The sequence below is a fragment of the Mandrillus leucophaeus genome, unplaced genomic scaffold (assembly GCF_000951045.1).
Source record: "Mandrillus leucophaeus isolate KB7577 unplaced genomic scaffold, Mleu.le_1.0 Scaffold1276, whole genome shotgun sequence".
Classification (NCBI taxonomy): Eukaryota; Metazoa; Chordata; class Mammalia; order Primates; family Cercopithecidae; genus Mandrillus; species Mandrillus leucophaeus.
In genome coordinates this window covers 447,066-466,115 of record NW_012101165.1, presented here as the reverse complement: position 1 = coordinate 466,115, position 19,050 = coordinate 447,066, and the positions used below count along the sequence as shown (strand labels likewise).

Genomic DNA, 19,050 nt, shown 5'->3' with positions numbered 1-19,050 from the left:
GGGAAAAAAAACCCTAAGACATTTTCCTTCCTACTATTCTCTGCATCCCAGGCTCAACCTAGTGCCAAATTAAATCTAGATTTTTTTTTTAATAGACATTTCCTAGAGGAAAAGGCAGAGCTGCATTCCCTGAAACATATTTTAGCTCAAACTTATAACTTGGATTTTTTCTTTCCTCCTCCCTTTTGCTAATTCAAAACAAAATGTCCATCACCCACTCTAACACCAGCCTCTAAGAGCTAGAGACAAATGGAGTCTGAATATTCACGCCAATGTGGTACAAATGAGCTGTGATTTTAGGATACTGGCTGTTTTACTGACAGGAGAAAAGGGCAGCTGACTAGTTTAATATACTTGGCTGAAAACACGTTGCTAAAGAGCAGTAAAGAAGGCCAACGTTAATATTGAATCCTGTTTTTGAATGAGCAAATATGATATATCATGGAATGGGGCATCCTGAGTTTGGGGGAAAGCATTTTATCATATCCACAGGACGCAGACGGGAATGAATGCAAACATATTGCATTCATGTTGGGCCCTAAGGAAGAAGCGCTTTTAGGAGCATTTTCTCCAAGTTCCTCAAAGAATTCCTCCCATAAGTATATGATACCATGATGTTGAATCTGATTTCACACAGAATTACAAAATTATAAATACAAAGACATTTGTTATTATGAGAGACTCCAGGGATCTATGTAACTGTCTCCCATTACTGGCTCATGGTTTATAAATTTAAAAATGCAAGTATAAGTTGGGGTTGATGAGGGGAGCCTGTGACCACCATTAGCACCTTCCTTAAACATGCATTAATTCATTCATTCTACAGATATCACTGGATTGGACCTTCTCCATCTCACGTGCCATATTAGGTCTGTGTTACATTTGCAAGTCTAGTATTCCTTACCATAAAATGGACTTTTTAAAAATTAAATGCAGTGGAACATTTTGTGAATCCAATGACGCGTTCAGTGACGTAAATTGTGATTTCTGATACTGTATTTATTTTTCATTGGCCTCGTCTTGGCAAAGGGTCATAATATTGTAAATTTCTCTGCCCTCTCATCTACCTATCATACTTTATTATGCGGTTTATAGGCAAAACACAGGCATGCACTGCCTGTATCTGTAAATCTACTTTTCTGCAAATCACTTGAAGGGTAATGCATAATTGCCCCTTCCTTATTTGTTTCCTAGATTATAACTTTTGTATAGAATGTTGGTAAAAGCAGACTATAAAGTAGTTTCAAGTATGCTCCTTCCTCTGTATCCATAGGGGATTGGTTTCAGGACTCCCAGGATACCAAAATATACTGATGCTCAATTCCCTGATATATAAAGGCATAGTATTTGCATATAATCTATGCAGATTCTCATGTATACTTTAAATCATCTCTACTTCTAACACCTAATAAAATGCAAATGCTATGTAAATCACTATTATACTATATTTCCTATTTTTTTATTGTTGTATGGTTTTTTCAATTACATTTTTTTTTTTGATTATGTTTCTATTCCTGGTTGATTGAATCTATGGATGCAGAACCCATGGATATGGAGAGCTGATAGTAATTGAACTTAAAAGCAAAATAAGAGTCCTGTGATATTTTTATGAAATGCTCATGAGAATCAAAGATGAGAGACCAGAAGCCAATTTACCCCGAAGTCAGTAGAGCTTAAGTCATAGGGCCTCTCACGGGGAGAGGTCCCTGCCTCAACACCCCCGTGCCTAACTTTTTACATTTACTATTGTATTCTGGTTTTCCAAGAAGGCCTCTTAAATAATCTTCAGGTCCCACAAAACCTGGACCTGCCCTGAAACTGACACAGATAAACTGAGATGATTTAGCATCATGTCTAAAGCTAATTAAGTGAGCAAAGCAAAGAAATCGTCAAAGTGTGAAATGTGATCATTTATTTTTTTAAGGCCTTAAGACAAATTCAGCTTATTTTCTAAAGTGAACCCCACTTAAGTGAAATAATAAATCAGTTTGCCAAAGCACAAGTGAATATAAACAGAAGATTCATTTTTACTTCATTAATAAACATCAAATATGAACCGAACCTAACATCAAGCAGGCCAAGGCCTCCTGCTGACAGGAAACAGCTCCTAGTAAGAGCATTAGTAGAAGAACATAAATCCTTCCAGGCAATCACGTGATCATTTCATCATTGAGGTCCTTGCCACAGTCTACTTTGTATCATCCATTTACAGGTCTTTTGAGATGTAACAGAGTGTTGTAATTAAAAGCATACAATCTGGGGCTGGGTTGCCTGGATGTAGATCCCAGCTCTACCACTTACTAGCTATGTGACCGTGGGCCAATGACTCACCTTCTCCGGGCCTCTGTCTTTTCATCTGTAAAATGGAGATAATAAGGATTGTCACAAGGATTTAAACTGATATTATCACAGTTCTTAGAACTGTGCTTGGCACAAAGTGCTACATAACTGTTGTCTAAATAAATCAACTTATCCATCTAGACTGAAAGTTGTATGGGATTGCTTGTGGGTTCACCCTTGCAACTCCTCACAGTGCCTAACATGGCACATGATCAGTCATCAGTGAAAGACTGTAGAAATCAGGGTCACAAACCAGCAACCCAAGGCCCATGCTGCCCTGCAAATGTGCTTCCCTTGTCCAGCATTGATGTGGTTTGGCTTTGTGTCCCCACTCAAATCTCACCTTGAATTGTGATAATCCCCATGTGTCATGGGAGGGACCAGGTGGGAAGTAATTGAATCTTGAGAGTGGGTTTTGCCCTGTGCTGTTCTCATGTGACGGTGAATAAGTCTCACAAGATCTGATGGTTTTATAAAGGGGATTTCCCCCATACACACACTCTCTTGCCTGCCGCCATGTAAGACGTCCCTTTGCTCCTCATTTACTTTCCGCCGTGATTGTGAGGCCTCCCCAGCCATGTGGAACTGTGAGTCCATTAAACCTCTTTCCTTTATAAATTACCCAGTCTCAGATATGTCTTTATTAGCAGTGTGAGAATAGACTAATACAAGCATTTAAAAAAAAATTTTGAGTCTGAATGCTCATAGGGATGCAGGCATGCATATGTTCTCCATTTTCCCATAAGCTACCACTCCCCAAATAGTTACCTCTTTGGTCCTTTAAACTATTTGAGTTTGTCATGCCTGATGTAAATGAATGATCACATAACACATGAACACTGCTATAGTTAGTGGCAGTTTTATGGCTCATTGAAGTAGAGAGATGGGCCCATAAGGAATTGAAATATGAGTCACTTCCACTCCTTGATACCCTACCTGCAAACAGTGTTCCGGTTAACCTACTTATCCCTGTATCTAAACTAAAGGTCTCAGAAGGGAAATAGGAAATCAAGAATCTGAGCAAGTACTTGCTAAGAAACAGAAATGAGTACAACCTAACGTCAGAGCTGGCCAAGACTTAATCAGTCATGACAAACTAGGTTATACTGGTGTCAGAAACAGCTAAAATCTCAGCAACTTCAAAACGAACACGTGTTTATCACTCATGCTTTGTCACTAACCCTGGATAGGCAACGGTTTCTAGTCCACATCACTGTCATCCACGCTTAGCAACCTCTACAGACTATGACTGTCTGGAAATCTTACCAACCATGGTGGAGAGAAAAGAGCTCTTTGGAGGGTCTCCTACTGGCAAGGCTACCCTAGAAGTGACATGATACTTCTGCTCAAAACTCACTGACCAGAATTAGCCACTTGGCCCCAGAAGACCACAAGAGGCAAGCACAATTCTATAATGTGCCCAGAAGAAGTAAAACAAGAACATGGGGCAAACAGCACAGGGGATCATAGCTGCGACATTATTTGAAACTTGGAGTCTCAGGCCAGGATTCTTAAGCTTTTCAAGGAGTTCAACTCGGCAAATATTTCTATTGATACATAACTGCATAGCAAAGTACTCAGCACTGTGAGAGGGTGTCAGAGGAGATGCAGGCCCTGACACCGAGCAGCTTCAGACTTGGTAAAGAGAAAGCGATGGTATAAAACCTTTGAATAACAAGGCCATGTAGTATCGATCGCCAAGAACAAGGCCAATAATTGCTGTAGAAGCTGAAAGGGAGGGTGGTTCTGGGATGAAGATAGGACTTGAGCTGGACTCTAGAAAAATATATGGGATTTGCAGGAGTGGAGGGCACTTCAGGTTATGGGCGGCAGGAAGCCAGGGACAAAGGCCCAGAGGAGAAATGAGGGTGAAATCATTGCAGGACTCAGGAGTTTGACTTGGCTGTGAGTTGTGTTTGCATGGGAGGGTAGGGTGGGGAAAGGAATCATGTGATGGAAAGAGTGGAGTCATTTCACAGAGAGTTTCTGGGGTCTTCAGAGAAACAAGATGGTGGTATGTGGGAGGAAGATCATTTTTCCTGAATAACTCCATTCAAAACCAAGGAATTTGCACCTCCCAATTACCAGCCCTTCCCAGCCACATTTATTCCCAAAACAAGAGTCCCGAATACCCAACAGCTTCCCAGACCTTCTAGGCAGTCACTGAATGGAGACAGTAGTAAACCCTGGGCTGCTCCTGCCTCCAGTTTAAAGCACCTTTGATCACTTCTCCTGCTGACAAAGAATATCCAAGTTCAAGTGAAATAGCCTCTTGTTGCTGGGGTCAGTGCAGCCTTTTTGCTATGTAACATCTGTTTTTAAAATTCGGCTGACAGCTGAGACCTTGACTTAAATCTGTTTAACTTAAAAAGCAGCAAGAGAACATCTTGTTTTCATGAATGTCCAGGGGCTGTGTGTCAACAAATAAAAGGTCTGTCTGTGGTATTCAAAGTGGAAAAGCTGGTTGTGAGATGTTCTGCCACTGGGATAAATTTATTATGGACTGTTTGTTTCTTGGAATCAAGCACCAGCATTTGAAAAACATGGTGGACCAGCTTTGTTTAAATCAGCATATTTCTGCTTGATGATGGGTTAGAAACATGTTTTTATTGTCGGAAGTTCACGGAGCTGGATGGGTCTAGAAAGATGCTCTCTTTCATGCCTCCCACCTTAGCCACGTGAAGCTAATGTCTTAACATGGATTCCCTGGGTCTGCATGAATTCTGGCAACAGCTTCTGATGGATCATTAATTTTATGTAACTTATGTAGGACCTGAAGTGGGAAAGAAGTGGGTGAGACTAGTTCACCATCCCTCAAATCTGACTAGTTGCTTTTCTCCTCACCCACCTATTTAGGAGACAGAAGTGGAAAGGAATTATATTTATCTGCACGTAGGGGAGAGAATGTCTGGCACGTACCCGATGTCAATTTAATTTGTTGAATGAATACAAACTCCACTCTGATAAATTTATGTTCCCTGTACGAATTCATGTCTATATATATATTAATGTCATTCCTTTTGGAAAAAGTGATTACCGCCCAGATCTTTTTTTTTTTTTTTTTTTTTGAGACAGAGTCTGGCTCTGTCGCCCGGGCTGGAGTGCAGTGGCGAGATCTCAGCTCACTGCAAGCTCCGCTTGCAGGGTTTATGCCATTCTCCTGCTTCAGCCTCCCGAGTAGCTGGGACTACAGGCGCCCGCCACCTCGCCCGGCTAGTTTTTTGTATTTTTTAGTAGAGACCGGGTTTCACCGTGTTAGCCAGGATGGTCTCGATCTCCTGACCTCGTGATCCGCCCATCTCGGCCTCCCAAAGTGCTGGGATTACAGGCTTGAGCCACCGCACCCAGCCACTGCCCAGATCTTAATCTAACACATAGGAAACCATTAGATTGTTCCTGTAGTTCTCTCTCATAGTAGCTTCTTTTTTTTCTTCTTTTTTGGTTTCTTCCTGACATTATCTTAATTTGTATTTTATTTGTTGATTGCCCGTCTCCACCATCAGGCTACAAGCATCTTGAGGGCAGAATAGTTGCATTCACATCTTATATCCTACACTAAGCAAGGTAGCTAGTACATGAATAATATTTCATAAACATTTATTGAATTTATTTACTTATTTTTATTATACTTTAAGTTCTGGGGTACATGTGCAGAACGTGCAGGTTTGTTACATAGGTATACACGTGCCATGGTGGTTTACTGCACCCATCAACCCATCACCTACATTAGGTATTTCTCCTAATGCTATCCCTCCCCTAGCCCCCCACCCCCTAAACAGGTCCCAGTGTGTGATGTTCCCCTCCCTGTGTCCATGTGTTCTCATTGTTCAGCTTCCACTTATAAGTGAATACATGTGGTGTTTGGTTTTCTGTTCTTGTGTTAGTTTGCTGAGAATGATGATTTCCAGCTTCATCGATGTCCCTGCAAAGGACATGAACTCATCCTTTTTTATGACTGCATAGTATTCCATGGTGTATATGTGCCACAATTTTTTTATTCAGTCTATCATTGATGGACATTTGGGTTGGTTCCAAGTCTTTGCTATTGTGAATAGTGCTGCGATAAACATGAGTGCATGTGTCTTTATAGGAAAATGATTTATAATCCTTTGGGTATACACCCAGTAATGGGATTGCTGGGTCAAATGGTATTTCTAGATCTAAATCCTTGAGGAATTGCCACACTGTCTTCCACAATGGTTGAACTAATTTACACTCCCACCAACAGTGTAAAAGCGTTCCTATTTCTCCACACGGTCTCCAGCATCTGTTGTTTCCTGACTTTTTAATGATCGCCATTGAATGTTTTTATTAAAGTTCTCATTGGGATGATAGTTATAGAGTCTCAGCTGCTCTTGACTGTATCTGAATTTAAATATAATGCAGAAGACGACAGGACTTATAATGCAGCTGAATATGTCCGGGCCTTTTGTGTGATGACACACTCACATTCATTTGGCCATACACACTACTGAAGGTCATGGCAGGATAGGCTAAACTAACTATCTCTATTTTCTCGATTTAAGGTGGTCAGCTGTATCTGTCATATAGCTGGCCAGGATTAATGTCATAGCACAGGGCTGTAGTTTAGGATTTTTTCCCCTCAAATGAGTAACTCATTCCTGGTGGGATAAATCTGTGACTTTAGCCTTATTAGCAAGAAATTCTGGCCCACGATGCTATCTGGTAAAGGCAGTGTGATATGGTTTGGATTTGTGTCCCTGCCAAATCTCATGTTGAATTGTGATCCCCATTGTTGGAGGAGGGGCCTGGTGGGAGGCGACTGGATCATGGGGAAGGATTTCCCCCCTTGCTGTTCTCCTGATACTGAGTGAGTTCTCACAAGATATGGCTGTTTAAAAGTGTGCAGCACCTCCCCTGCTCTTTCTTCCTCCTACTCGGCCATGTCAGGCATGCCTGCTTCCTGTTTGCCTTCTACAACGATAGAAAGTCTCCTGAGGCCGGCCAGGCGTCATGGCTCATGCCTATAATCCCAGCACTTTGGGAGGCTGAGGCAGGCGGATCATGAGGTCAGGAGATAGAGACCATCCTGGCTAACACAGTCAAACCTCATCTCTACTAAAAATACAAAAAAAAATTGGCCGGGCGTGATGGCACACGCCTGTACTCGGGAGGCTGAGGCAGGAGAATGGCGTGAACCCAGGAAGGGGAGCTTGCAGTGAGCTGAGATCACGCCACTGCACTCCAGTCTGGGCGACAGAGCAAGACTCCATTTAAAAAAAAAAAAAAGAAAGTCTCCTGAGGCCTCCCCAGCCATGTTACTTATACAGTCTGCAGAATAATGAGCCAATTAACTCTTTTCTTTATAAATTACACGGTCTCAGATAGTTCTTTAGAGCACTGCAAGAGCAGACTAATGCACAGTGCAAGGATCTAGGGTTAGAAAGGTGTTTTGGTCCTCAACAGACCTATGGCGTAATGTCCACATTCACTTGTCCAGCGGTCAATGCAGATCTTTCTGGTGATCAAGCAAAATACGAATGCTTTCACTTGAGGGGTACGAAGGTGGATTCATTTGCTCCATTTTTCTTTGGCTGCCTGTGTAGATGGAATTGCAATGGGAATGATAGGTGCATTCCAAAGGATCTCAAGAGAAATGCTCATTCGTTTACAAGAGGTGCAATCCCACAATAGTTTCTTGCTTTGTGTACTTGAAAACATTCCCAAAGAAACAAAGTTGGATGCAGAAAAAATACTGGGAGAAAAGAAAAATAATACTCCAAATTCTGAACAATTCTACTTTAACATGTTGATCTGTCTGCCAGCTGGCCACAGGATTGACTACTTGTAATATATACTTTTGGTAGGCCGCATGTAGTTCTTGGAACTGTTTATATTAGGCTGCAGAAACTTAATTATTCTAAAATTGGCAGGGTGCTCTTTGGTTACTTAATACAAAATTGCTTAGTCATCTTTAAACATAGTGTGGACAGCTTTTGTTTAAGTGTGAAAAATTAGGAATTGCAAATGTACTCCAAGGAGATCTTAAGTCAGGGAGAGAAACAAGAAAGTATCATTCTTTCAAGATACTCAGCAGGTGGTTGCCACATGTTTTAATTTGACAAGCTAGGTAACTGTCGAGTTGAAGTCCTTGATTACAAGTATTTTTCCATTTTCTTTGTAGATATTGTCAGAAGTAGAAAGCTGTTGCTGCTGCTTCGTAGATGGTATTCTAACCCTACACTCTGCGAAGTATAGGTTTTTCAGCAAGAGTGTGAGGAACTCTAACGTCAGCTGCTGGAACAGCTTTCTTGTTCTAAGAAGCGAGCAAGGATGCCATTTCAAGCTGGTTGTCACGAAGATCCTCCTTTTGCCTCTTTTGGTTTGAATCCTTGAACTGTTGCCTTCCACATATAGTACAGAGCTATAGTGCTTTAGCGAGGAAACAGGCAGGCAGAGTGAGCTTCTTCTGTGTATTTTAAAGTCTAAAGTGGAGCCGGAAGCATCTAGTTTTTCCAGGAATGCCCATGGCAACCTCACACTTTTCCTGTGATCTAGGCTGAGGCTCCTAAGAGATGGTGAGAAAAGATAAAAGTCCTGTAGCCAATGGGTTGCCACACAAGGCCTGGGAAGGGTAGGGTCCCAAGCAAACCTCCAGAATGGTGCCTTATGTTTCTAATTACTGAGCATGCTTAGAGAGCACAATCAGGCAACACTTTTTTTAGACTGATGGAAACATTTAAATCGGCTCTGAATGTCAGTGTTCTCTAATTATGATGGAGGAGTAGCAAGGACTTTCCAAAGGCTGCGGAAATTTGAAGTGTATCAGCTGAATTCTGATTCTCTTCTTTTCTTATTCATCATGTCTTCTTTTTCTTTCAACATCCAAGAACAAACCTATTCCCTCGGTTAAATGCCTAATACTCCTCTTCCTGAAACCGAAATGTCTCTCTAAGACCAAGTTCTTTTCCGCTAGAGGAAAACAACCGCAACTACAAATCAAAATATAAAATAGAGTTCCATAGTAAACCACCACCATTTCCAAGGTTACTAAGAGCTCAGCCAGAGATACCGCCTTTTGATAACATCTTAGCCAAGTTCATTCGTTTAACAACTAAGTTCAACAAATAAGCACTGCCCTGGCATCTGTTCCAGCTCAACAAATGTGAGCCTAAAGCTGAGTATAAGAAAAATAGTCGGTTAAGAACTTTGAGGAATCATGAAAGAGAGTAATCACTTCTAAGATATAACAACCTTTTACAGAAGACAAATATGTACTTGGTCATTAAAATACAAGCTAGAGACTAAGTGCTCCAATAGAAATACAATATGGGTGTTAGTACAAACTCAGGTTACTGGGTCACTTGTTCAAAGATCCTGTGGTTTTGTGCTATTCTTAAGCAGGCCCCAACTGTGAGCCATTCCCTACCTGATGAAAAGTCCAGGTATCTCCAAACTAACAAATAAGTGAAACTACTATCGAAATGACTCATTACTATCTAAATTACCATCTAAATGTAAAGAAAGAGGAATCAATCTAAGTACTTTTCAACTTATTATTTATCTGTAAATGTATATGCTTAAATTATATGTCTATTACGTCCAAGGGACATAGCAGATAATGTCCTTTAGTTGGGTTTCAAAGCTTTCCACCTTGGATTATAAACTTCTAGAAGATAGTTTTTAACCTGCTTTGCAGTTTCAGACTACAGTAGACACACCTGATGATCATAATGAACAGACGTCAAATAATTCACTAGAGACTAATTAGTCCCTGATCAATAACAGCTTGTCCTTCACATACAAAAATACTGCTATTAACAAAGCACCTCTAGAACACACCTTTGAATTGTTTTCAACAATATAAATGGATTTGCATCCTGCCATCTAAGCTCTCCTACTTTATATTAGCAAGATAGCTGGCCAAGGCTCTGTATGTGGTTTTTGATCACTAAACTGGAAGTGTTAGCTGAGCAAACCAGTCACCAAAAAGCAGGCACATGAGTTGCTAATTTTTTTTTTTTTTTTTAAGATGAGTAGTTCAGCAAGTCCAGAAGGTCATGCACAAATTAAACTACTTTTATGTAAAATATGGTGATCTCTGCAGAATGTTTACAATTGGGAAAGACCCATGGTTTCTGAACTTTCATTCCATGTGAACCACTCTTGGGCCTTGTTACTTAACTTGAAATGTGATCTTTCTTCAGCCAGTGTCTCAGCTTCTTTTGCATTTGCCAAGCATTTTACTTTCTCAGTTGCAAGTGCCCCGTCACAGCAAGATTGCCCCCATCCAAAGAGCCTCCACAGGAAAATGGAGAGAGTATCAATGAGGGAATTAGGAGAGCACAGCCATGCTTTGAGATGTTGCCCTATGTAACACCCACACCTTATCATATCTTTTCTATGAGATTGTAAGGTCTTTGAAGACAGAGACCATGTCTAACTTACCTTCATGTCTCTGAAGTGTATAGCATTACTTCACTCAGTACAATCACTTCATATTAGGAGTTGGAAGATCTATTTTTTGTTTTTCCTGAGACAGTCTTGTTCTGTCGCCAGGCTGGAGTGCAGTGGTGTGACCTCGGCTCACTGCAACTTCCACCTCCTGGGTTCAAGTGATTCTCCTGCCTCAGCCTCTTGAGTAGCTGGGACTACTATGCAAGGCGCGTACCACCACACCCAGCTAATTTTTGTAATTTGAGTAGAGACAGGGTTTCACCATGTTGGCCAGGATGGTCTCGATCCCCTGACCTTGTGATCCACCTGCCTCGGCCTCCCAAAGTGCTGGGATCACAGGTGTGAGCCACCATGCCCAGCCAGAAGTCGGAAGATCTTATAGCAGGGCTGTCCAATAGAACTTTCTGCAGTGGTGAAAATGTTCTCTGCACCATCTTATATGGGGGCCACTAACCACATAATGGCCACTGAGCTCTTGAAATGGGACTGGTGAAACTGAATTTTAAATTTTATTTATTTTCAATTAAATTTAAATGACCTCATGGCTGGTGGCTACCATATTGGACAGCATAGCCTTAGAATCTTAAAAAACATATTTTCACCATAACCCTAAACAGATGGCCACTTCACTTCTCCCTGGCTTTTTTCAGAGACAGGGATCTGCTCTTTCCATGCACCCCCATTTTTGGGTAGTTCTGCTGGAGCTGGCCCTCCCTGCATCTGAATTATGTGTGATAATATTGTGAATGCCTCTGTTAGTCAGGCATACATTTAGAAAGCATCTTTACATATTTGTAGCAAGTCTATGCATTTTTTCTCACATGGATACAAGTTAGTGGAGAATTTCCACTTTGCCTTAGGGTTTACACTTATGTCATTTGCTCTTCCCTAGGGGCCAAAAGAGCAGCATGACTATTCTGATTTAGCATTAAACTCTGTCTTTCAGCCTAATTCTCCTTGAGTTCATCAAGGAAAAGTATTTAAATGCTTGAAAAGAAAACAGAAGTCATGTCGCACATTTTCACTTCTCTTCACTCTTCTAAGCAACTTTCAAGTTGGTTTAGAAATTAGTCTAAATGCCAATCCTGGTTTTCCACTGATGTGTAGTGGTTAAGGAGCTAATGTCAAAGCTTTATATGTCTCAGTCTCCTTTCTTTAAATGGGGTTGAATTGATTCTTCTTCCCTGAGAGGATCAAATAATGGTAACCATAAAGTTTTGAAAAATATAAAGTGCTCCAAATTAAGGTGTTTTTATTTGTGATAACACTGGAAGATGCAACCTAAAGTCCCTAAACATGGTGTCTTCCTAAGTGTTGATGTTAGTATATACGAAAACCATCATTTCACAAATCTAAACTACCCAAACTGTCTGCTACTCAGAAGGTGAAAGAGAGGGCATGAAGACATTGGCTTTAATAATGCCAGGTCTTCTGTTTGCTAGTGGAGAAGTACAAATAGAGAAATGGTAATACTGAAAGATTGTGCAGGGAAGGCAAGGGAAAAACAGGTCATAACCTGTTAACCTGCCCTTAGTAGGGCTTTGTGTTTTGGATTCCACTGATTAGAGAAAAGAAACACCTTGAAAGGACAAAGTGCCTCAGGTTGATCGTATTCATTCTTATTTCTATGCTGCTGTTCTTGACAGACCTGCCTTGGTAAATGCATGTGTTTTTGTAAAGTAGCACAGAGTTTTGGAACAAGATGGTGAAGGTTGAGCGAAAGTTAAGTGTAAACTGTACATTATAATCCATTTGTTTATTTGGTTTTCGAATCCCAAATGAACCATTCAGTTCAGAAAAGAGCAAAGTGGGTTGATAAATTGATTTTTTCGAAAAGGACAAAAGTTCATTTTGTACAGTCGGAAAGAAAGTGCTGCCAGATTTACTGTGTAACTACTGCAAATGTGGGTTTATATAATTTTTGAGATTCATACATAGTCAATTACCAAGGTCTTTGATTCACTTTGTAAACACTGATCAGCCAATAAAGTACAGAGAGATGAATTGGCTTGAATTACATTTTCCATACTCAGAATGGTAAAATCTAGAATAAAAATCCAGTGGCTCAAATTGGCTACAATTTCTGAGTGCCTACTCTGTCCCAATTGTGGAAAAATTTTTTAAAAGACTATATGTTTTCATAAGTGGCCTTAAGAACAAAAGCATATGGAAAGTAAAATATTAATACAAATATTTAAAGACTAGTGAAAGAGAACAATCGATGAGCTGCAGCCGACAGTGTGTTATTGATTATCAAAATGAATTATAGACATTCAAGGAGGGAACGGTCACACTTAAGCTAGGGTTCTCAGGAAAGGGCATCATGAGGGAAGTAAAATTTGAGCCCGAAATTCATGATGGAATAAAAATATGGATAGTGAAGATGTGGATTAAAAAGAATGAGTAAAAATGTAGAGGTAGAAAGTTGTAAGACATATTTGAGAGGTAATAAAATATTTTTTATCTAGGATGCTGTGGTATGATCAGCTTGAAAGGAAGGTTAATGGTTTCTAGATCAAACAATTAAATGAGAACAGACTTAGATACTCAAGACATTTACATCTGGGAAGGAGGAAGAAGCATGGATATGTCATGCGTGATACCTCCAGCTTTACTGCTCAAGCCGGTATACATTCATAGTATTATTATGTGGAGTAAGATGAAACTTTGAATATTATCTCTCCAACCAGCTCACTTTATAGAGAAACAAAGCTCATAGAGCTTCAGTTTCAGGCTCCTAGGTCTCATTCCAGGTCACTATTTGCCAAGGGAGGAAAACAGTTAAAGGGTCAAGGTGAGTGACGATCATTGCAGATCAAAGGTAGGAAATCTGCTGGAGTATGTTATACCCAGAAATCACCCAATAGCTGTAGGATGAAGAGAAACATCACTGAGTTGCAGCGATGGCACAACTGAAATGAATGCAAATCTTTAGGATAGACACAACATGCACCCTTTCTCCCACAAAGCACTGAATCTCAAGAACACAAAACAGAAAGCAGGTGATGGGTATGGTCCAAGGTTGAAGATGAGTGTGATAAGCCTGGTGGAAGTTTAAAGAAGCAAAAAAGTCTGAACTATCAATTCCAGGAAGGCAAAGACCTTTTCTGTCTTGTTCACTGTTATATCCCAGTGTCTAGAACAGTACCCGGCACATAGTAGCTGTTTGGTAAATATTTATTGAATATTGATTGTATAAATGTTTTTGTGAGACCTCATCGAGGTAGCTGAATCATGAAATTTACAGTGGGTGCAAAATGATGACTAGTCAGAGAGGACCTGTCTAATAATGGTTTTGAGTGTTCCAAGACTAGAATTCCTTGCAAGAGCAGAGAAATGATGATGTTGTGAATGAGAATATAGTGGGTTAGAGGAGAAATATGTGTAATGAAGAAGGTGCAATATAAGAGAAGAAACTAAGATACTGAAGAAGAGTATGCAATGATGCTGTCGAGGATACAGCCATCCTGAGTTATGAATTTTACATAGCCCTAACAATAAATTAACAGAGATGAAATAAGCATTTGGAAGGCTGATTCAATTGAGATCTTTTGTGACTTGATAATTCTATGATTTAAACCAAACAGGTTGTAAACTGAAGGCACAGGTAATTTTTAGGATTATTTCTTACCTAAGGTTATAGGATCCAATGAATCAATGTGGCAATCAGTGATAACAGTCCTCTCAGAACTTCTTTGGGGCACTCTTGTTTGTTCCCTGAAATGGAAAACAAATCCTAGAGCGAAATAGTGGATTAGTCCTATTATAGTGGTTAAGAGCATACACTTTGAAATTCCATAAGATGGGAATTATACTAGCTACCTCACAGATTTGTTACCCAGATAAAGTAAAATTACATATATTTTAATGGCCCAGCAGAGCTATCAGCCATGAAAAGACTTGAAGGAAATTTAAATGTGTATTGTTAAGTAGAATATGCCAATCAGAAAAGGCTACAGACATACTGTATGATTCCAACTATATGATATTCTGGAGAAGCCAAAGCTGTAGAGACATAAAAACATCAGTGGTTGCCAGGATTTGGGAGTAAGGAGAGGGAAAGGATGAACAAGTGGAGCAGGTGGGATTTTTAGGGCAGTGAAACTATTCTGTATGAGGCTACTATGGTGAATACATGACATTCGGTATTTGGTGAAACCTTTGAAACTATACAACAAAGAGTGAACCTTAATGTAAACTATGAACTTTAGTTAATAATAATGCATGAATATTGGTTTGTCAATTGGAACAAATGTACCACACTACTGCAAGATGTTCCTAATAGTTTCCTAGGGCTGCCATAACAAAGTACCACACACTAGTTGGTTTAGAATAACAGTAATTTCTTGTCCCACTGTTATGGAGAGCTGAAGTTTGAAATGGAGGTGTCAGCATGGCCAGGCTCCCTCTGAATGCGCTGGGGAAGGGTTTGCCCCATTTCTCTTTCCCAGCTTTCTGGTGAAAACCTTAGGTCTTCCTTGTCTCCATTTTCTCATGGCATCTCACCATGCCTTCACATTATCTCCCCTCTGTGTGTGTTGTCTCTGTGCCAAATTTCCCCTTTTCATAAGGACACCATTATATTGGATAAGGGACCACCCTAATCACCTCATCTTGACTACATCTGCAAAGACTCTATCTCCAAATGCAGGAGAAAATGTGGGCAGGAGTTGGGGAGGGGGGAATATATGGGAACTCTGTACTCTCTACTCGCTTTTTTTCTGCTCTAAGCAATAAAGTCTATTCATTAAAACGTTAAAGGCTTAAAAAATGGCCTGCCACACAGTACATATTCAATAAATGTTAGCTCCTTTTGGATGTAACTTATTCAGTGTCCCGGATACAACAGATTTTATTATTCTTGCATTCCAAACCAATATTGGCACTGCCCAAAAAGTAGATAAGACTTAGCTTCTTCCGTATGGCTTTGTCCCTAAGTATTGAGTGCTGGGTTAGAAAGCCACCTGCTCACAAACATCTCCTGCCTTGACTGAATTTACACATGTGCGCGTGCACAGGTGAGTACACCAACACACACCTAAAATGGCTTATCTGCCACCAACCCTGACCCAAGCAAAAGCAGAAACTTACTAGTTCTCCTTGTAAAGGCGTCACAGGAAATATCTATACTGAGGGCCACGTGCCCATAGAGGGAAAAAGAAAACAGCAAAAACTTTGTGAATATAAAACATAATAAATTTCTTGGTTGAAAGATGCACATTAGCTATCGAACTAAATTTTTAAAGGAAAAGAGCCATAAATTAGTTTTAATAAATATAAATATACTTTAATTTCCAACATAGGGTGGGATATAGAGAAGAAAAAAAAGTGACAAAGAAAGAGAAAAATTTTTTAATCTCAGAAGAAATACCAATCAATATTCCGCCTTTGAAAAGAGGCAGAGAAAAAAAAGCAAGGAGGAAAGAAAGGAAAGAGAGGAAAGTCCCGGAAGCCCTGGCGTGATGGTAAGATGCAGGACACACCTCTTGTCACATCATGCCAATCCCCTGGGCTGCAGGCTTGTGGCTTTGTTCAAAAAGAAGGGCAGGCCAGGCGCGGTGGCTCATGCCTATAATCCCAGCACTTTGGGAGGCCGAGGTAGGAGGATCACCTGAGGTCAGAGTTCGAGACCAGCCTGGCCAACGTGGTGAAACCCCGTCTCTACTAAAAATAACAAAATTAGCCGGGCGTGGTGGTGTACACCTGTAATCCCAGGGGCTCGGGAGGCTGAGGCAGGAGAATTTCTCGAACGTGGGAGGCAGAGGTTGCAGTGAGCCGAGATCGCGTCATTGTACTCCAGCTTGGGTGACAAGAGTGAAACTCCATTTCAAAAAAAGAAAAAAAAAAGGAAGGGCAATGTGTTCGATGATTGAAATCTTTTCTCTTTCCTTTTTTTTTTTTGAGATGGAGTCTCGCTCTGTTGCTCAGGCTGGAGTGAAGTGGCCCAATCTCAGCTCACTGCAAACTCCACCTCACGGGTTCAAGTGATTCTCCTGCCTCAGTCTCCCAAGTAGCTAGGATTACAGTAATCTGCCACCACGCCCAGCTAATTTGTTGTGTTTTTAGTAAAGATGGGGTTTTACCATGTTGGCCAGGCTGGTCTCGAACTCCTGACATCAAGTGATCCACCCACCTCGGCCTCCCAAAGTGTTGGGATTGCTGGCGTGAACCACTGCATCTGGCCTAAAACTTTAACACTGACTTATTTCTTAATCATGGCAGTGTAGGCAGACCTTGTGTTAAAAGAAAATCCAATCTATGAGAACCCATACTGAAAACACAGACATGTCCATAGGTCATGACTTATCTGCCTCTGTTAAGGTTTTTGTTTTTCCCCTCTTTACGAAAGAAGCCACCTCAGTAAATCTTTCTATAGCATGACCACAATCCCCCCTTGAGCACAAAAATTTAGATTTTCATAAAACTCTCCAAGAACCCATCTGTCACAAACATCAATACTTAGCTCTTTCACACTATTTGTGACACCCAGAGCCTCACGACTGATGGAATCTCCCTGTCTTGACTTTTCATCCCTTCATTGGTTGAGAGTTTGTTTCCTAACCAATGTTGCTGAAAAGAATTCAGCACTGAGTAGGGGTAGGGCAGGAAATGAGGGATTACTGCCTGGGGACATAGAAGAGAAAAAAAAAATCACTTACCATTCTACCTAGACATGGCTCCTCTTACAAAGGGAAGATGCTGGAGAAGGGCCGAAAAGCTCTGTGATGTAAGGGTGCAGGGATGAAGGAGGATCTCCAGCCCCATCCTGGGTTGATACTGAGAACAATTTTCATACACACATACACCTTCTCTCCCCCACATACAAGACACACACACACACCACCAACAGTCATACCACATGGTACACAGATGTGGTTTTGTGCTTTCCTCTAAGCTACACCCACTCATGTGCACAAAGCCTCACCTAGAAAAGCACTGGTGTGTAGGAAATGGCACACACACTCTCTCTCCCTCTGGGTGCCTCCACATATATACTCAGCAGCACTCAAACGACAGGTAGTTTTTCTATGGCTGGGAAAGAAAAAGTGCCCAAGTAAGCAAGAGAAGGTGAGAAGTGGGAGAAGAGAATGGGTAGTAGAAAAAGAATTTGCGTGGGTTGAGAGCCAGTGAGGATGGCCAGCGGAAGTGACCTCACGATGTTAGTTTCACTTCCCTCTAAGTACTCCAAGACACTGCTGGGCTCTGCAGTCCATGTACGTCTCCAGCCTGCTTGGAGATACTCATTTCACTGCTCATTAGCACCTCCACCAGAGGTATAGGCTGAGAACCACTGTTGCTGACAAACAGCCAGAATGACAGCTTAAATTTGATGAGGTAGGAGCAAAAACCAGACAGAGGCTTAGAGGATGCTCTTCAAGCTACTTGGATAAATTTTAAAAGGTAAAATTGTTTGCTTATAGATGGATCTCTTTTTCCCATGTCTGTTTGCTATTGCTAAAGTTATTCAAGGGGCACTTTATATGCAACAAAAGACCACACTGAAGGAAGAGAAGAGTCTGCTCTCCCACTATACCTGGCATTCGAGTCCATGAGTTTAGATCCTACTGCCCACAGGGCTGTCGTCACACACTCCTGCCCTGTGGTCAGAACAGGAGCCTATCCCAGGGAGAAGGGCCCTCGGATGGCCTCTTAGGGAACTCTCAAATCACTTTTTCTTTTTCCATTCTGATAATTGTAGACTAGATTGGAAAGTGTAGAAAAATTTCTTCATGGTTGATGAAATAATAAGAAAGAAAATGAGTTGTTTCTTTCACAGCTAGCAAAGCCTCAGGAAGTACTCTTGGTAAGAGTAAGATAGATAAACACCAAAAATTTAAAACTCCAAATAAACACCAAGATTTGAATTTCTAAAGATTTATAAGCAACATTAATAACACCTTAGATGATAAAAAGGGGAAAAATTCAAACATTGTATAGTTTTGCTTTTGTTGGCTGAGCTTTTATTTTTGTTTTTGTGGGATTTTTTAAGAGGGGAAAAAACATTTGAAAATAAAAGAATTGGACAATTTATTTAAGAAGGTTTCTGAACTTGGCTTCAAAATCGAAGTTTTGTTTTTTGCTCCTTCAAACAAAGATGCCTTCAGGTGTGATGGCTTTAGGTTTTGTACAGCTCCTTATTTTCTCACACAGGGCAAATGGCTTGTCTCATGTGCACAGAAAGGGCTGGAAAATATTTTTGTGATTCGAGTGCAGCAGAGAGTCTAGGATTCCAGAGGAAGTGGAGGCCTCCCGTTCCGCACAGGAAACAATCTTCAAGCAGGCCTTAAATGC

The 19,050-nt window shown here is 40.8% G+C and overlaps 1 protein-coding gene across 4 annotated transcripts in view; it reads left to right on the top strand.

Moving 5' to 3' along the window:
- The window catches only part of CALD1 (caldesmon 1), a 201,818-nt gene that overhangs the window by 70,394 nt on the left and 112,374 nt on the right, over positions 1-19,050 (top strand). The window lies entirely within an intron of this gene.